This window comes from Limulus polyphemus, unplaced genomic scaffold (genome assembly GCF_000517525.1).
Source record: "Limulus polyphemus unplaced genomic scaffold, Limulus_polyphemus-2.1.2 Scaffold1702, whole genome shotgun sequence".
Lineage (NCBI taxonomy): Eukaryota > Metazoa > Arthropoda > Merostomata > Xiphosura > Limulidae > Limulus > Limulus polyphemus.
Window position 1 is genome coordinate 34,375 of NW_013667312.1, and position 5,450 is coordinate 39,824.

The 5,450-nt window shown below is 37.8% G+C and overlaps 1 protein-coding gene across 1 annotated transcript in view; it reads right to left on the bottom strand.

Annotated features, from left to right (window-relative positions):
* LOC106464624 overlaps positions 1 to 2,414 on the bottom strand; it is a 16,245-nt gene extending 13,831 nt beyond the window's left edge. The window contains exon 1 of the mRNA XM_013924779.2: positions 2,200 to 2,414. The gene's annotated coding sequence lies outside the window, so the exon portion shown is untranslated. The remainder of the gene's footprint in view (positions 1 to 2,199) is intronic.
* Between the last annotated feature and the right edge of the window lie 3,036 nt (positions 2,415 to 5,450).

Below are 5,450 nucleotides of genomic sequence, written 5' to 3' on the forward strand. Positions count from 1 at the left end.
GGAGGCACTACTTGTTGGATGGAGCTAGTACCACTTGTTGGATGGAGGTACCATTTGTTGGATGGAAGCACCACTTGTTGGATGGAGCTAGTACCACTTGTTGGATGGAGGTACCATTTGTTGGATGGAAGCACCACTTGTTGGATGGAGCTAGTACCACTTGTTGGATGGAGGTACCACTTGTTGGATGGAAGCACCACTTGTTGGATGGAAGCACCACTTGTTAGATGGATGCATCACTTGTTGGATGGAGGCACTACTTGTTGGATGGAAGAAAAAACAACCTTTACACTCCATACATATAACCAAAGTTTCACCTCTGCGGTTTCCTCAGGATTAATATATATACACAAAGGCGCAACGTTGGTTAAAAAAAAAGTATATAAGGTCGTTTTTTCTCAACTTTTTATCAAAATGTCTAAATCCCTCCAGTGTAAACTACAAATTTTGAAAGACAACAAAAAAAGTACCATTCTTTTATATATGTGTAATAAGATTGTCTAAATGACTTCACAATTCAGGGAGAGGTAATGTTTAAAGATTTATTTTCTAAATTTAGACTTTTTTGTATCGTTGTTGGCAAGAGATAGTTTTACGTCACGTGATCAACGCGTGACGTAATAACTAGAATTTTCTTGAAAAATTAGGAACGATTTAAAAGATATATAACGCGTGTTAGGTGAGACAAAAACTGATTATTGAGTCAGCTAGTCAGTGAATCGGCGGTAAGTTTACGATCTCACAATGCTAAAATCCGGAGTTCGATTTCCCACAGTGGACAGAGTGCGATAACGACAACTACGAAATAATAGTGTGTTTGTTTGTTTTGAATTTCGCGCAAAGCTACACGAGGGCTATCTGCGCTAGCCGTCCCTAATTTAGCAGTGCAAGACTAGAGGGAAGGCAGCTAGTCATCACCACCCATCGCCAACTCTTGGGCTACTCTTTTTACCAACGAATAGTGGGATTGACCGTAACATTATAACGCCCCCACGGCTGAAAGGGCGAGCATGTTTGGTGGGACGGGGATGCGAACTCGCGACCCGCAGATTTCGAGTCGAGCGTCCTAACCACCTGGCCATGCCGGGCAAATAAAATAATAGTAAAATGAGAAGTATTACACTCACTAGAAAAATAACAAATAAGTATAATTTCTATCGAGACTTTCGTTATCGTTAAGTGGCATGGACTATGCATTACTTTCATCAGATCATCTAAAAGAACCCGCCAACCAATCGAAACCCTCACAACGATATTCAACATTTTTTTTTATAGTATCAAGGCAACCTTGTATTATTTTTATTACAAAACCTAATTTTTCACATTTTTCAGGGGTAAAATGAAAAATAATTCTGCCAGCGTGCAGATTTGAATAGTAAAAGACAATTTTAACAGCACATTGAAAATATTAACGAATTTCATCAAAGCAACGTCAAAGAGATTGTGGCATTTAACAATTTTTTTTTTCTAATAAAAATCCTGCCCCCCCTCCTCCTCCCCCCCAGTGGCACTGCGATGAATTTGAAATCTTCTAACGTTAACAATCGTATACAACATAAATAATCAAATATATAACTTTGTCCTTAATAACAAAGGTCCAGTTTAGTTGCCAGACGATTACTGCAAACTTGAAATGAGCTTTTAAATAAAAGCTGGATGATATATACATATATATATATTTAGCCTTACAGACAGAACCAACAGAAACACAAACTGATGATTTTAAAACGTCAAAAACTATACAGATACATCTACAAATTAATATATATTCAATGAATAAACATCAACTATACAATTTAATGGTAATAATACAGTTACGTGTAATATTTTCTATTTTCTGGGCATATAAAATAAAGTACTTTAGAAAAATTAAATAAATAAACGAAGCTTTTTTTTCCCCCACCCCTCACGAATGAAATGTTTGTTTACTTTTATCACTTACGCCTGCTTTTAAAAACTCCCAGCTCAATAACAACGTTTTATTCAGGCGCTTTTGCAATGCAATCATACACTAGGCCTAACCCTTTGCGCACAAGACGCCAAAACAGAGGAAGCACCCTTACTTCCGCATGAACGTGTCACGTGAGACGAAGGTGACATTTGTAAAGTATTATGTACATATAATGCTAAAACATGTTAATAAAGCTCACAGAAAGAAGATATTTTTTGACAAAACGAAATCTTACAATCTAGGCTTACTTGAGATTTAGTATTCCTTCTTCAAATTCCTTGTAAACAAAGTCCAGACTGATATTGTAGCTTTCACTTCTGAATACTTAATCACATCTCTCCAATTCTGTCCGACCTTGAAAATCGTGTGTACATGTAATTTATCTCGCAAGCAAGAAGGCACGTGAGGCTGTGTAAATTCAGCTCCACGAAGGCTTCTAATGTATCGCTGCCAGGCTAGCCTTCCGCTAGACATTGGGGAATAGCTATGATCTGATAACAAACTGAGTACACGTGTATAAGTGTATGACGGAGCACGCGACGAAGCAGATTGCCTCTAAATCAGGCGGCATCTATCATTTGGTCTATGTGGCCGATACTTCAATTCTGTGTAATATTAGATATATACACTAACGTTCCAACTTCTAAGCGAGACTTCTCTATACAAGTAGCTTCTAGACTTATCCTGTAGCTCGATTTGAAATTAAAATATTTGTAACTGTTGCTCTAACTAGAAACTTCTTTTTTCAATAAACACGTCCAGTGCTATGTTAAAATATTCGCGCTCGTTTAATACGTCTTCTACATTTAAGATTACGATTATGTGAGCCCTTACCAACTAAAAAACACTGGTCACAGCCAGCTAAGCATACAGTTGATCCCTCCCGTTGTATAACTGAAGTAACTTCTGAAAATACGTTTCTAATTAGAACTCCCGGAAATTTATCGTTTCATCGTTATTTATAAATTATTTCCAAATAACATTTTGTTTATTGCGACTCAAGTAATTAATGAACAACTGGCAGAGAATACCATACATGATACTTATCCAATTGAAAAAATAATGTTAGTCTTAGGATACGAGTTTATTATCGAATATTGACATCATCTCTAGGGCAATTAGTTGAGGTGTAATGAACCAATGGAAGTTAGTTTCACTTGGGAAGAGATATAATTATATTTATATCTGATACCTTTTTTTTTTTACACTTATTCAACTTTTAAAATATAACAATAATCAAATCTAGGTTTCCAGCCGACTGAGCATCCCCCCCCTCTCGATAAAAAAAAAGAAAAAAAGGAGTAATAGTAACCATAAACTATAAAATAGCTTTATGTGGACATCGAATCATATTGTTTTGCTTCGAAGCTAAACAAAAAAATAATTAGGCTTAAGGGGCGTAGGAAGAAATATAGAAGTGGGTGGGGTGGGGTGGAAGATGCTACTTTTGAAGGAAAAAAAAAAGAAATGTGTTACAAAAGTCATGTTCCGGGAGTATTGTTTGTTTGTTATGAATTTCGCGCAAAGCTACACGAGGGCTATCTGCGCTAGCCGTCCCTAATTTAGCAGTGTAAGACTAGAGGGAAGGCAGCTAGTCATCACCCCACACCGCCAACTTTTGGACTACTCTTTTACCAACGAATAGTGGGATTGACAGTCACATTATAACGCCCCCACGGCTGAAAGGGCGAGCATGTTTGGTGTAACGTGGATTCGAACCCGCGACCCGTAGATTGCGAGTCGAGCGCCTTAACCACCTGGCCATGCCGGGGCCTTCCGGAAGTACTGCCTCCTCGAAAACAAAATTACAATTTTCACTGAAAGTGGTGCATTTTGATCGTAACCGAGGCTGCCGTAAGACATATTTCAAATATTTTGTACATATAAGGGTGCAATTTAGAGGATGGGATCGCCCCCTTCTTGTGCGCATGGGTGTCACAAAAGCTACCAATTTGACATTGTACAAAAAGAAACAAAAGCGATTGGTGTCGTCCAACCAAAGAAGGTACTCGTTATTCCCTTCGTCCATGAGACGATCTGCCCTCGACAATAGGATACTAAATATATACAGCGTTCATAAATCGTGATTATTCGCTGCTTTCCTTTGACTACCAACATGGGTACATTTTGTACTATTTCATTATTATAAAAAAGTTTTATTTGCTCATAAAAACCGTAAGAAAAAGTTGTGTTCAAAATATATCTATATTGGTCTCTTAAAAAAAATAAAATAAAAATTTATGCTTGTTTGTCCGAAGTTAAGCACAGAGCAACACGATGGGCTATCTCTGCTCTGCCCACCCGGGTATCAAAACCCGGATTCTAGCGTTGTACGTCCGCAGACATACCGCTGTGTCACTGGGGGGTAAATATTCATGCTTAGTTTGATTTTATAGTCACGTTACTTACCAGAAAGCAAGTTTAATTGAGCTATTAATTACTTCGGGAAAACTTGATACAACCTTGTTATGTCAAATGATAATACTTTACTAAGAAATTTAGTTAAAATGCTACAAGAAAGAAAAAAAACAACGAAAAACGTGAAATGTAACAGTTATAATAAGTATGTAAAAATTTACTGTTAAATGTTTAAATTCCATTCTTAGTTCTGAATTTAATTATTTGATAAAGTTAATCCGTTGGAAAATAAACAACTTAAGCCAATTCAACTATTTTCAAATCGTAACTCCAATTTTATCTCAATATATTTTTTACATCAAGAATCCTTATAAGTCGTGTGTTGAGTGGCCAACTTTCCAAGTCTCTGTTTTGTCTTTCTGTTTTATTCTATATTTTAATAATAACAATAATCCACCTGTCTGTTCTTAGTGATAATATTTATTACACTAATTCTTCTTGATGTCTTACTATTTTCGTGCTGTCCATCCATTACATAAAAGTTGTCTTCTTGTCTGTTAATCACTGTCTGCCTGTTTAATATTTAGTGGTTTTGCAGGTCAACATGATCTATCTCCCCTCCCCCCTAAGAAATAGTGGCTCAACCCATTTTGTGGCCCAGCATGGCCAGGTGGTTAGGGCGCTCGACTCGCAATCTGAGGGACGCGGTTTCGAATCCCCATCCCACCAAACATGCTCGTCCTTTCAGCCGTGGGGGCGTTATAATGTGATGGTCAATCCCACTATTCGTTGGTAAAAGAGAAGCCCAAGAGTTGGCGGTGGGTGGTGATGACTAGCTGCCTTCCCTCTAGTCTTACACTGCTAAATTAGGGGCGGCTAGCGCAGAAAGCCCTCGTGTAGCTTTGCGCGAAATTCAAACACAAACATCAACCCATTTTTTTTATATGATGGGCTTAAGATATTGCCCACCCACCCCCTTCTCAACCCGGTAGCTCAGCGGTAAGTCTGTGGACGTATAACGTTGAAATCTGGGTTTTGATACCTGCGGTGGGCAGAGCACAGATAACCCTTTGTATAAGTTTTATGCTTAATAATAAACAAGCAAGCTTGAAATACTTGCTTTTATTTCCAACCCCCCCAA